Source organism: Delphinus delphis, chromosome 5 (assembly GCF_949987515.2).
Source record: "Delphinus delphis chromosome 5, mDelDel1.2, whole genome shotgun sequence".
NCBI lineage: Eukaryota > Metazoa > Chordata > Mammalia > Artiodactyla > Delphinidae > Delphinus > Delphinus delphis.
In genome coordinates, this window is record NC_082687.1 from 84,863,060 (window position 1) to 84,877,346 (window position 14,287).

Sequence of the window (14,287 nt, forward strand, 5' to 3'; positions counted from 1 at the left end):
ACAGATATAGGGGTTTTAAGCCAAAATAAAATTTAATTAATTATATATAGTTTTAGATAAATAAATAAAATAATTAAAGTATGAACACTTAAGAGACAATGCAAATATCTAAGGAGTCAAGAAAAAGGATCAATTAACATGTAAATGGAATTATATAAATTTTGCAAATAGAATCACAGAAGGAAAAAAAGAAGTTAAATATATGTTAAAGAGAAGATAAGCAATGTGAATGACTGAGAAGATGTAACATGCTTGGATGCATAAGAAAGAGAAGTGACAATATTCAAAAAGATAATAGCTGATAATTTTCTTATACTTAAAGGGAATAATCCTCAGATTTAGGAAATATAATCAATTCTTAAGAGCATTAAGTGAAAATAAATCTGAACTTCAACATGTCATAGTCAACCTGCTCAAAACAAAAGCTAAAATAATTTTGAAAATTATATTGAGAGATAAGATAAATAGCCTACAGAGGCACCATGATGAGACTGAGAGCTGACTTTCCAATAGCTAAAATGGTACTTAGAGGACAACATCATTTTGTGCATTGTGCTAAGATAGAATAACTGTGAGCCTGAGACTGTATACCCAGTGGCCATGGCAGGTTATATTGTAGTTACATGGGCTACCTTGGGGGGCTGAGGATGGGGGAAAAGTTAATGTGGGGGGAGGAAGAGGAAGAAGAGAAAGAGTAACCAAGTGAAAACAGTGGGGAGACATATATCTGATCACATGATACACTGAGGGAGTATTATGTATTATCTGAGTATATATGCATAAAGAAATTAAATACATATTTTACAAAAGAAGAAAAAAAGAATGAAGACAAATAAAGACTTGCTTAGATGAATACAAATTTAGTTTTGTTCCTTTTTTTTTTTTTTTTTTTTTTTTGCTATTGTTTTTACCACCAAAACTCTCCTTATACATATTATCTAGGTTATACTCCAGATAAAGGAGAATGAATCCCAGTCAGAAAATTGTTTGGCACAAAAAATCATGAGCCAAGATATTCAAAATATATGGGTACATATAAACAAACATTTCTTGAACAAAGCAATAGCATTCTCACATTTGAGAGGTGTATTAGTTTCCTTGAGCTGCTGTAATAAAGTACCACAAACCGGGTTGCTGTATAGAACAGAAATTTCTTCTTTAGCACTTTGGGAGGTAGGAAGTTGAGAGCTGTCTCTGAAGGCTCTAGAAGATAATCTGTTCCATGCCTTTCTCTTAGCTTCTGGTGTTGCTGGCAAATCTTGGCATTCCTTGTCTTATAGACACATCACTCTAGTCACTGCTCCATTGCCCCATGGCATTCTCATTGTGTGTCTCTGTATCTCTTCTCTTCTTGTAAAGATACCAGTCGTATTTGATTTAGGTCCCACCCTACTGCAGTATGACCTCACTGTAACTTGATTACATCAGCAAAGACCCGATTTCCAAATGAAGTTGCAGTCTCAGGTACAGAGGTTTAGAATTTAAACATATCTTTTGGGGGACACAATCAATCCACACAAGGGATTAAAATAAGATACTAAAATCTAAACAAGAATTGAAAAGAAGAGAAAGAAAACTGAATTACATTAAAGAATTAAATGTTCTTCAGTCCCTGTAATATTCTGGAGGAGAATAAAGTTATTAACTTTAGACTCTATTATTTGAACACACATGATGAAAATATTATTTGTATATAATCAATATTTAATAAAAGATTAAAATGAACTTATGGACATGTTTATGTTCCTATAGGAATAGAAGAGTTCTTAGCAGAGATCCTAAAACATAAGCAAATAAAGGAAAATAACTAAATTTTAGAAAATTTCCATATGCTAACAAAGGAGTTAAATGTATATGTTTTGTGACTTCTTTATTACACAGAACTGCTCTACAAAATGACATTTGCATCAGTGGAACTTTATATTATTCAAGTTAACAAAAAAGTAAATATTTTCTTCATGATCTTTCTACCTGAACTTTACAACCTCTGCTTCACTTACCTGGCTTTATGCAGGCAAATATTAGATCCATCTAAATTCCAATAATAACTTTCTCTCTAGTTGGAGACAGTTGGAGCAAGCTTATTTGCTATTTTTACCTGCTAATTACCTATTTGCAAGAGAATTTTAAAATGCTACCTAATCTATGCCCCTATTTCCTTATGTTATATGCAATTCCCTGTTACTTTGTTTAAATAGGTTATGCCTTTAACAGTAATTGTCTGGAAGTGAGACTTGCCCTATGTCAGGTCACTGTTGCCTGTACCAGTTATTCTAATTTTAGGACATCACAGGCCATATGTGAGAGGGAACAAGATTCTATAAAGTTTGGGCACTGCATTTCACATTTACCAATTATCAAGGGACCTGACTGGAAAATGCAATTTTGTGAAAATTCTTCCTAGGAGAACTCTTTGCTGCAAAGGATTGATAGGTTCTTACATGTACAAATTAATTACTTTTGTCACATATTATTTGTGGTTGGTCTCATTCTTCTTGTCAGAAATGACAATATCTGTTCTAATGTAGGTCAGGAAGGAGAACAGGCTGGGAAAGTCTAGATCTTTCTCTGTTAGTAATTAGAAGCTGCTTGATGCTTTCAGTGCCTGTGGATAAATAAAACTACTGTAACTGCAGAGCCATTTTTAGAATTGCACACCCACTGAGACATTTTGACCTTCAGCAATAAACTACTAGGCAGTACTTGAACTGTTCATATCAGTTAATTAGAAAATGAATATGTAACTGAATAGATTAATTCAACAACTTACCTAAGCACAGCAACAGCAACTTCACACTTCAAACCTCTACTATCTTCTGTTTCTCCCTTTTCTCTTTTTCTTTTAAGAATAACCATTCATATGTGAATTTTCCATTATAAAGAAGCCAGTGAAAACAAGTTGTCATTTTTCCCATTAACTGATATCAACAAAATATTTTATCCAGGTTTCTTGAGCACAGAGGCTGTAACAGGCTCATCTATGAAGCTCACAAATGGCCAGAACCTTAACTCATGTGTTCTGGCTCCTTCTCTCCCTCACAAAGAAACATGGCCAGCCCACCAAAGAGTAACTCAGATATTCATGCATTTACTTACTCCACAAACATGTTCCTGAATGCCTAGTGAAACAAGCATCATGGTGTAAATGAAATAGAGAGCAAGGTCACACTGGCTTGGAAAACTTGCTTTTTGATGGAACAACCATGAAATATATAAAAATGATCATCAAACATGTGAAATAATGTCAGATTTTGATATGTTCTATCAATGAAATAACACATGTTTACATGAAAGGATCTAGGTGAGTCTACTTTAAATAAAGTGATCAGGAAAGACCTCCATAGGGGAGAGTGTTTGCTTTATGAATATTGTAGAGTCACTCAAGTCAAAGAAGAGGAAAGAAAAATCAAGGTTACGAGAGTAGGAAATGATTCCCCTGCCTCCATGTTCTATTCCGCTGTTGAAACTGGTAAAATGTGCTGATTACAGTTTATTAAGAAAAACACAGGGTTCTGTAAAGTTAGAAGACAGGCTGGAGATAGATGATCAAAACACTATGAAAAGGATTTTGGATTTTATTCTACATACTGCAGAAAACAATTTTAAGCAGGGGAATCATATGCATTGCCTTGCATTTTGAAAATAAGTTATAGGCTGCTATGTGAAGAATGGATTTGTTCTGGACAAGAGGAAAGTGGGAAATCAATTAATTGGTGAAAAATGTTCCCTTTCATTAGGATAGTGTTAATTGAGATGGAGAGGAGGGGATACCCTAGGATTTTTCTTGTAAAAGATTAATAAACAGAAACCTCGATTAAATAGGTTTGAGACACTGGACAGGGATCTATCATGCCCTATGAAGATAGCAAAACCCAACAGGAAGAAGAAATACTTCTCTTCTTTCCTGGCAAGGACTCAGCCAATGAAAAGCCATGAACCCTGTCTACTATAGCCCTCTCAACTTCCTTTTCCTCTGTATAAAATGTTCTCCTTCCCTTGCCATGTGGGGCTTGCCTGAGGCTCACCATGCTTACAGACCTGGGATTGAAATTCTCTTCTGATCCTGAATAAACTCTTCTTTGCTGGAGAAATATCTGGCAGTCCATTTGTCTCGGGTCAACAGTCTTCAGCAATTGGTTAAATGATGATGCCATTTCCTAAGATGAAAATCCAGGGCAAGAACTATATTGAAGGGAAAATCGTGACTTCTGTTTTAAAAATGTAAAGTTTGAAATACTTAAGCTATATCCAAGTAGATTTGTCAAGCAAGCTGTTGTAAATGTAGCTCAAAAGAGATATCTAGTCTAAAAACTGTGTATTTTAGAGTTATTGGCACATAGGTGGTGTTTAAAATCATGGAGATTGATGGAGTCTTTTAAGGAGAGGAACTTCAGTATTTCGGTGTCAGGTCAAAACATGACCTTAGGAATGGAGCCTGTGAAGGAGTAGTCAGTGAGGGAGGAGAGGCCCTCAAAGAGTGTTCTATGATAAGGTAGAAGATGCATTTCAAGAAAAAAATGAGCAATCAGTTGTCTTGGACATCACTCACAGATCAAGTGAAATGAGGAACTAGAATTATCTAGTAGATTTGCTTCATGGAGGCAGTTGCTAGTGTTAACCAAAGTAGAGTTATGCAATCACTTGGTAGGTTCTGCTTCCCTGGGAGAGATTCATTCAGCACAGCCTAGACTCACTTAACTCACAAAAGAGGAAAATTTACATCAGTAACCCTTTAGGATGTCATGGGACCTCTCTTTCCTATGGCAAAAATTATAAGCACAATATGTGTGTATTAATGTAATTATACACTTAGTAGTGGAACTTCTTACCAGTAGAGGTGGTTCTTCCTGTTTTCGCCATTTTTCCACACATACATTGTCAGATTCCAAGTGAAATAGTGTTTTCTTGATTGCATTTTTTCTAGAAATAATTCTACTCATAGTAATAGTGGAACAAGTTTCTGTCAATGTGTGGTTGTACTCCCAGACCACTTGGCGTATACTACCACTGGCAATATAAATCAGACAAAATATTTTTATAAAACAAGCCTTCTCTGTTAAGATAAATGGGTAGATACTACAAACGTCTTGAGGATTTTTCAGTCAGTTATTATATATGAAAGTAGTTTAATATTGAAGGCATACTATTTTATAGTTTCATGACCAGGTGTGATGGGCAATTATTTTAAATTCATGGATATTATTTACATGGACATATTCAATCTATTGGGTGTTTAATAAAGTTTCTTACCACTTCTCCTTACTGAAAGTCCTAATCCCTTTTTATTCTCCTAGAGTTTTCAGAAACTGTGACCTTATTTTGAAAATGTCACAGTGGCACTGCATTATGATTTGCATTCATGATTTTCGAAGTGGACACTGAAGTGTCAAAGCACACTTTTCCCCTGGGGAAGGGTTATCAGAATCTCAGAGTGTTGGGAGATGTGTGAGTTTCAAAGAGTAGCTTTTAAATAATCAACGTTTTCATTTAAAAAAAAAATTAGAAACATCTCAAAAAATAAATATAAAGGGAGCATTATTTTATCATATTTTTAAAAATGGATCCTGTTTAAAAGCTAAACAACTGTTTTGTCTTATAAAACTATTTTGAAAGTAAAACTGCATTTTATGCAAATTGGAAAAAAAATCCAATCAGAACAGAGGAATGTAAAAAGTAATATAGAGTTCTGTCTTTTACCTCCTATATAATAATTTGTTTTCCATTCTTCAAGTTTTTATAGTAATTAATAAGTTCATATGCATATAACGTAATTTATGAACTTTAATCAGTAACTACTATAAAAAAAGGAAGCGTTTAGTTCAGTAACTCTGCTCTAATTTTCTTTGTCTCTGTTTGACAACAGTTTAACACTTTAATGTGGAAAATCCCTAATACACCACAGAGTTGAGAGAATAGTATATATAATAGTATATATAATAATCATAAATATATAATTTCCATCACCTAGATTCAAGAATTACCAGCCTATGGCCAGTTTTGTTTTTTTTATTCCCCCAACCAATTCTTACCCATCTCAGATTATTTTGGGATGAATTTCAGACATTGTGTTAGCTTCTCCCTAAATATTTTAATACACCAATCTAAAAGATAAGAATTACTTTGCTATGTACATAATCAAAGTGTTATTATCACATTAAAAATTATAATTCATAAATATCATTAATTATACATGAGCTTATTTATTTCACAAATTATTGTATTCAACAGTTTGAATAGTTAAATCAGGATTCATGTAAAATCTATATACTAGAAGTTGATGTGTCTTAAGTACCTTTTAACCTATGTGTCCTCTAACTTTTCTTTATATATTTCTCTTACTCTTTTATTGAATATTTATCAAAATTTTAATACATACTCTATTTTTATATCTGTTATTTGATATCATCTTCTTTTAATTAAATTTTGTTTTCTGATGCTTCAACTTTAGGCGGTACATTCTGACTCCAAATTATATAGAAAGAGTAAAGTAGTGCACTTTCACTTTTTTTTCACCTCTGTCACTCTTGGGATTCTTTGAGAATTTTGGATCTGTGGTTTGTGGTATTTCCTTCATTTTTGGAAAATTATCATCCACGATCTCATTAAATCATTATCTGTATTGCTCTCTTCTTCTTCTCCTCAGAGACCTCAATTGCACAAATGTTAAACCCTTTAATGTTTCCTCAAACTCTTGGATTTTCCGTGTTTATTTGTTTGCTTTTTGTTTACTTTTTATTTTCCCTCTTTATGTCTCAGTTTGTATATTTTCTATTGAATTATCTTCATATTTACTGATTCTTTCTTCAATTGTGGCTGGACTAATGAAGAGCCCAACAGGGCATTCTTCATCTCTGATGCTGCATTTTTTATTTGTGGCAGTTCAGTTTGACACTTTCTTTTATAGGAGAAAGAGATGGCCATCTTACAACCATATAATAAAAAATCAACTAAACTTGTAAATTCTTAAAGTGTGGATATAGTATGTAAGTTTGGGATAGCTGTGGGGCTTAGAGACAAGAGTCATTTGCATTCACCACAATCCCTTTTCCATGGGCCTTAATGAGGTGCTTACAACTGGGGGAAAAATAGGAGCATGGAGGAAGTCTCCATCAGTTGCACAAGAATAGACAAAGAAGTCCTTGACGGCTGGGAACAGGCATGAAACCCTACCACTTCACAATACCATTTTTTCCTGTTAAGCAAATGCCTTAATAATCTCCCATCCTTGGGATTTTACTTGAAATTGCATTCTGGCTAATCTTCCCCCTGGTCCTGTTTTTGTTTTCCTTACTCCTTTTGCAGTCTCTCATGGTAAGATTAATAATCAATTCTGGATGGATTCTAATTTCATAGTCTCTCCTGGAAAACCCAGGGAAGACAATTCTCTTTATTATAGAAAGACAAATAAAATTAGTATGATAAATGCTGTAATCCAACTTATACATAACAGGCGTTAGGACCACACAGCAGAGAGTGAGAAATTATTTGGGACTGGGGTTCTAAAGAGACTTGAAAGATAAACAATAGTTAACCATGCTGAGATTGGGTGGTTGAGGGAGGAAGGTTTTCTACATAGTTGTAAGTCAACATTTTTACTCAAAGTGAATTTCTATATCATGCTATGTAAGCCGATTATGCTTCTCAAATTTTTTTTTTTTAGGGAGGTGTAGAGGTAGCAAAAGAAAGAGGATATGAATTATGGAACATAGTCTCAGTGAGCAAACCATGTGTGCATGATGTTGTGTAAGACTGCTTTTGTTTGTAATTAAAAGTTCACATTGTATTAGTACATTCATTGACTACCTACACTTGGCAACCAGCTACTGAACAACATAAGGAGCCTTCTATGCTAAAGAGACAGTTCAATTGTGAGAAAAAACTGATAGTGGAACATAAATAGTTTTAATTTACATAAAGATAAATATTAATAGATAAAAAGTTATTAAAGAGATTGAAGGTGACTTGAATTCTCTGAAATCAAATGTGATATATTTTGATGAAGGACTCAAGTGTACCTGAAATGAATGTTCTGCTCTTAGGTGGAAGGTTCTACAAATGTCAATGATTTCAAGTTGTCAATGTGTATTAAAAGCACACTAGATTGAGAGTGCTTGGCTTCAAGCACAAATCTGACATTTACTAAGTCTACAGAGAAGAACTTCTAGTTCTCAGTGTTTCATTTTCTCCTCTTTTTATTAAGGATTACATAATCTTCACAGAGTTGTGAACATTGCTGCAACTTTAAAAACAGTTAACTATAAAGCATCACACAAATGAAACCTCTTTTTATGAATTCTCTGAATTCAGATAAACTGAGTCACTCTATAACCCTTACACACACCAAAATATAATAATTTTTATATTGACAGTCACATGCTCAATCTGGTTGGGTCTATCGTATTGACAAATGCACCTGTCTCCATTTCCCTTTCCCTAAAATTGGGGTGGATTTAGCTTCAAAGGAACTTCTTCTCTCCCCTTAGTGTCCTTGTTCTTTTTTGATTGACATATAATCCAATGACTTTGGAAATCACGTGATGAATCATACGTGTACATGTCATGGAAAAGAAATGGCAAGATATAATGTTAAAGACAACAGGAAAGAAATAAGAAACACTAATTCAAATTGCAGATCTTTTACTATTTAACTTGCAATGTGAAGGAAAGCTAACAGTGTTGAGCATAATGAAAAACATTTTAGACTTTAATCCAAGACTATCCCATAAAACATGCCTATGGAAAGTTTCCTGTTGTATTTGAAATCTTGTTTTTTATGTACAAATTATTGAGTATTAATCATGAATTCATTAACTATGATAACATATATGACAGATATAATACAGTACTTGACAAATAAGTCAATTTTATTTTTTTAATACTTTTTCCTGCTCTTCCACCTTCTTTCCTCCCTTCCTTTTCTCCTTCCTCCCTCCTTCCATCCATAACTTCCTTCCTTCTTTATTTATGCTGCTATTTGTAAAATAATAATATTGGACTGTCTGAGCAAAGTTTATTCTAGCTCAGTGATTCAATGATAAGCTAAGACTGCATATGAAACTCTCATCATCTCTGAGAATTTACACAATCATGTCATGGATGGTGCTCTATCCTCTGAAAATATAATCTTTTCTGCCTTGGATCAGAAGCAACTTAAATGAGTAAAATAATAACTGGAAAATCTGGCTCTTTTCCTGAACCTAGAGCATATCAAAAATACCAAGACGGGGCTTCCCTGGTGGCGCAGTGGTTGAGATCCGCCTGCCGATGCAGGGGACACGGGTTCGTGCCCCGGTCCTGGAAGATCCCACATGCCGCGGAGCGGCTAGGCCCGTGAGCCAGATTCCCAGATAAGAAACATGATTCAAAGAGGTCAAAGAGAAATTAGAGAACTCTAATATTTGAACAAGAAAGTCCTTCTCTAGGATTTTCTGTTTCTCTTTGGTAAGGTTACAGGCAGGAAATAGGTAGTTAACAAATCAAACTGAAGAATATCATTATTCTCATTATTATTGCTACCATTATAATTGTCAAAATGTATGAAATACAAAGCAAAATTTCTTCCTGATTTTCTATGCAACCCTTGAGCCAGATTTTCTCAGTCTAAAATGTCTTATAAATATGTGAGTCAATTATCAGAAGTTACATGAACTCTTCTATAGCATTAAGATAGTGTTTTTATTTTAACGCTTTTAATATCAAATAATTATATGGCTAAACGGGGCGGGGGGAATTAACCTCTTATATAAGTAACGCCTGTAATATCCTTTCCGGAAAATAAATTTTTTAGCTGAGTTTAAAGCCCAACTTAACCATTTCTTGCCCAGGTCACTTGCCAAATTATTTACCCTCCTATGCCCCATTTACATCTACTGTAAAGTGAAGAAAGGAACTGTATCATCCGATTTTGTAATAAGGAATAAAAATTAGACCATATATAAATAAAGCACTTAACACAAAATTGCATCCATATTAAATGCTTGATAGAATATAATTTTATAATTGAATTATTGGCTTTTCATTTGAATGATCAGAAAAGGGAACCTAGAAAAGGTAGGTGACTTGTTCAAGGTCACATTGCATGCTAGTGGTCTTTTAACTGTGTAAGTCACATTTCAGGGTCCTTTACTGATAATTCACAGTGACATTGAATAGATCCTTATGATTAATAACAATATTGGGTTAGCTTGAGGGTTTCTTGAGTATTTTTTCTCATCTTTTCCTTTACAAATAATATGCAGGTCAACTATTTGTATTTAAATTGTCTCTACTGAGCAGCTAGTAGGACAATATCATGTTGAAGATTTTCAGTTGAAGTGGTAGATTTTTTACTTCAATTAAAATAGAGTGGTAGATTTTTGTGTCCATCCATATTCTATTTCTTTGTGTTTTATTTTCAATATGCATGACAAAGGTTAGTGAGACTAATTAGTGAGACTAATTAGTGAGACTGCTAGAGAATGGGTTAACATTCACTAGCAAATCAGAAAGTAAAACATTATATTTGAAACAGAAGAACTGCCTAAGTATTTTTCATAGTAAAGTTTAAGTAGCTCCTTATTTAAAAGTTACAGAAGATGTTATAAGTTATAGAATTAAATTATGACTTTGCTTATGGCATACAGTATGAAGAAGCATACTATTTCTCAACATGTAGTCTATGAGTCATCAGCATGAAAATCTCCTTGGGTGCTTTGTAAAAATGTATAGACGTCTCCATATATATACTGAGCCAGACTGTTTAAAATCAGTTTGAAATCTGGTACCACCACATTAGATTTAGAGAATTTGGGCAAATTAATCTCATGTCTACTTAGTTTACTCATCTGTGAAAAAGAGACAATGTGAGTACCTACTTCATGGAGCTACTGTAGAATTAAATGAGCTAATGTATGAAATCAATTTGGCACTCCATAAGTGACAGAATGTGGGCCTTGGAAGAGCTTTTTTGGGTGATTCCTCACACTGCAAACCGTTGAGTTAAATTGTGATGTCCCTAAAGACAGCATCTGATTCATGCCTCTTTCTATTTCAGTGTCTAGAAAAAGAAGTAAATTCAGAAGAGGTCTGTTAATAATACAGATTATTCAACATATATTCTATTCTCTACCCTCTCACCCAATCCCTAGGAAAATAATTTTTCTAGATTTCTGAAATTAATGTGGATCACCCTCATTCAGTACAAATACTAAAGAATCTTGGATGCCATTCTTCCTTCCTATATATAAGTATCTCACAATGTATTACATTTCATAGATAACTAATCTTGTAAGATGTTTCTCAAAAAATTGTTTCATAGTCACATATGTTGAAAAATGTTACACCCACTATAAAGTTGCAGAAATGTATAATTCATATTAAAGGATACAAGAAATCCTATATCAAAGAAACTTGATTTATTTTTTAATTCAGGATTTCTTAAACTTACTTGATTAAAGAAATTTTTCCCTGCATAATACTTATAAAGATCCTTTAGCATAAGTAATCGTCCTAGTACATTCTTTTGTTTGTCTGATGTTTTCAAAATTATCCCTTTCCTCAGTCTTTTCCCTTTTGTGTGTTCAGAAGCTGACATTGGAATTAAGTGCATGGGCAGCCATATATGGCTTCAAACCCTGATCCTTCACTTAGTCACAAAGTTATCCTAGGCAAGTTAATTAAACTCTCTAGACCTCCATTTTCACATTTGCAAAATGGAACTAATAACACCCACTTTTTGGTGCTTTTGTGAGAATTCTTTCTATGATGTCCATAAAGTACTTACCCCAGCCTACTGGCTGTGAGAATGACCTGCTAACTTCCTTTGTATTGATTTCCGTTGTTGCCTAGAATTCTAATAATGTGAAATGTCCTTATTTTCTTTTCATAACAGTTTCAAATCATTCCTTTTCTTTAAGTCATTTCAAATATCCAATGCAGTGGACTGTATTTGACTGCCAGAATGAAGCAGGTCATTGCCCATGATCATTCAGAGAAAGAGCAATTAATAAAATATTAGAACAAAAACTCAGTCCAACATGGGGCCTTTTTCAATGTTATCCTTATACTTGTCACTACTTTCTCTTCTGAAATGGTTGCTACCAATATCTGCTAAATTCTAAGACAAGTATAAGAGGGAAATGAAAGTCAAACTCAGAAAGAACATGTGTTTTATATGCATCTTGTTCTTTTGAGGGGTAGTGTGGTGTGGATAGGCATTATCTTTCCATTATCACTTTCTCCTGCTGACTGCTGACTGTCTTAGGTGGCAAGGGGGACTGGTAATTGGATAACAGTATTCTAACCCTCTTGGTATTTTTTTTTTTAATGTAATGAAAACAGCTTCTTCTTGAAGTCTCCATTTTGCACTAAAGGCAAAATGTCACCAGGAACAATAAGCAAAAATAGGGCCTTTAAAAACGATTGGTCAGGGGCTTCCCTGGTGGCGCAATTGTTGAGAGTCCACCTGCCGATGCAGGGGACGCAGGTTCGTGCCCCGGTCTGGGAAGATCCCACATGCCGTGGAGCGGCTGGGCCCGTGAGCCATGGCTGCTGAGCCTGCGCATCCGGAGCCTGTGCTCTGCAACGGGAGAGGCCACAATAGTGAAAGGCCTGCATACCGCAAAAAAAAAAAAAAAAAAAAGTTGGTCATGAGTCCTTCTGGAACCACTCACTGGTCATCTGGTTTGGAATGAGTGGTAGTAATTCCCAGCTTACACTTCAAAGGCAAAATCCCCCTTCATGACCTCCATTAGCACTCCTGGCCTGGATCACACATCTTGTACCCTTAATGTTTCAAGTGTGATTCATTCTGAAGGAATATATTCCATATAAGTATATGGAAAGGTTATAATCAGGGATAGTTTCACCAGACCTTTTCTAGGGCTTCAGGGTGTAGGAAAGCCTTAGTGACTTAGGTGTCCCCCAAGATATGGTTCTCAGCTCTTCAATCTCAATTTTTTATTTTTTTCTGCATCAAATAGCACACTAACAATGAATCATGTCCTGGAGACAGAGTCAAATTAACCAAGTTCATCAGACTGATACAAAGGTCAGGTTTCCATTTCATTAATTAAGAATGACATAGATAAACTTTTAAAAGATCTGAAATAATCTTATTTAACTTGCTTCCCAGTTAGCAGAAGTACCTAGGAAACTAGATTATAACAGGAAATTTGAAAAGAGAAGGATAAGAACTTCCATGGGAAGAAAGACAGTTTTATCTTGCTTGCATTATACACTTGAAGTAAATTTAAATTACAGCTGACCCTCAAACAACAAGGGTTTGAACTGCACTAGTCCACTTATAGGTGGATATTTTTCAATAAAAAATACTATAGTACAACATGGTCCGTGGTTGGTTGAATCTGTAGATAAAGAGGAACCGTGGATATGGAGGGCCAACTATGAGTTATATAGGTATTAATCCCTTCATTGTTCAAGGGTCAACTTTATTCCATTTGCTCATATCTTATTGCAAGAGCAAGAACATACAAGGTCATAACCGAGTCATCAGTTTCTCTTTTGCCCCAAGAATATTGTTCACAGAATAGAAAATTTTAAGTTTTTGCTGATATGACCTAAATTTTTTCTTGACTGGGTATACCTTTTCAAATAACCATATTCATTTATCCAATACTTGGCAAACATTTAATGAGCTCCTACTATCTGTTAGACTCTTTACTAAGTGCTAGGAATATAGAGATAAATAAGAAATGGTACCTGGCCACAAGGAAGTTAAAGTCATAGCTAAGACAGAGTGTGGATTAGTTATAAGAAAGTTGAATTAAAATTAATTACAGGGCTTCCCTGGTGGCACAGTGGTTGAGAGTCCGCCTGCCGAAGCAGGGGACACGGGTTTGTGCCCTGGTCTGGGAAGATCCCACATGCCGCGGAGCGGCTGGGCCCGTGAGCCATGGCCACTGAGCCTGCGCGTCCGGAGCCTGTGCTCCGCAATGGGAGAGGCCACAACAGTAAGAGGCCTGTGTACCGCAAAAAAAAAAAAAAAAAAAATTAATTACAATACTATTTAATGAGTGTTACGGTAGGGATAAGCATGGGGTTCAATGTGACCAAAAAGGAGTAAGATAATTCAAACATGAGGAGTTGGGGAAGGTTTCTTGGAAAAGATAACATTTCAGCATGAGCATGCCTAGTAGTAATTAGAATTATTTGGTAACTATGGAAACTGCTGCTAAATAGCTTATCAACAAGAGAATGTATAACACTAAGGTAACCCATTAAAACAAAAAGACAAACTGAAAATTTGGGAAGCAAAACAATAAGGATCACTCCAGCAATCTTAAAAGCA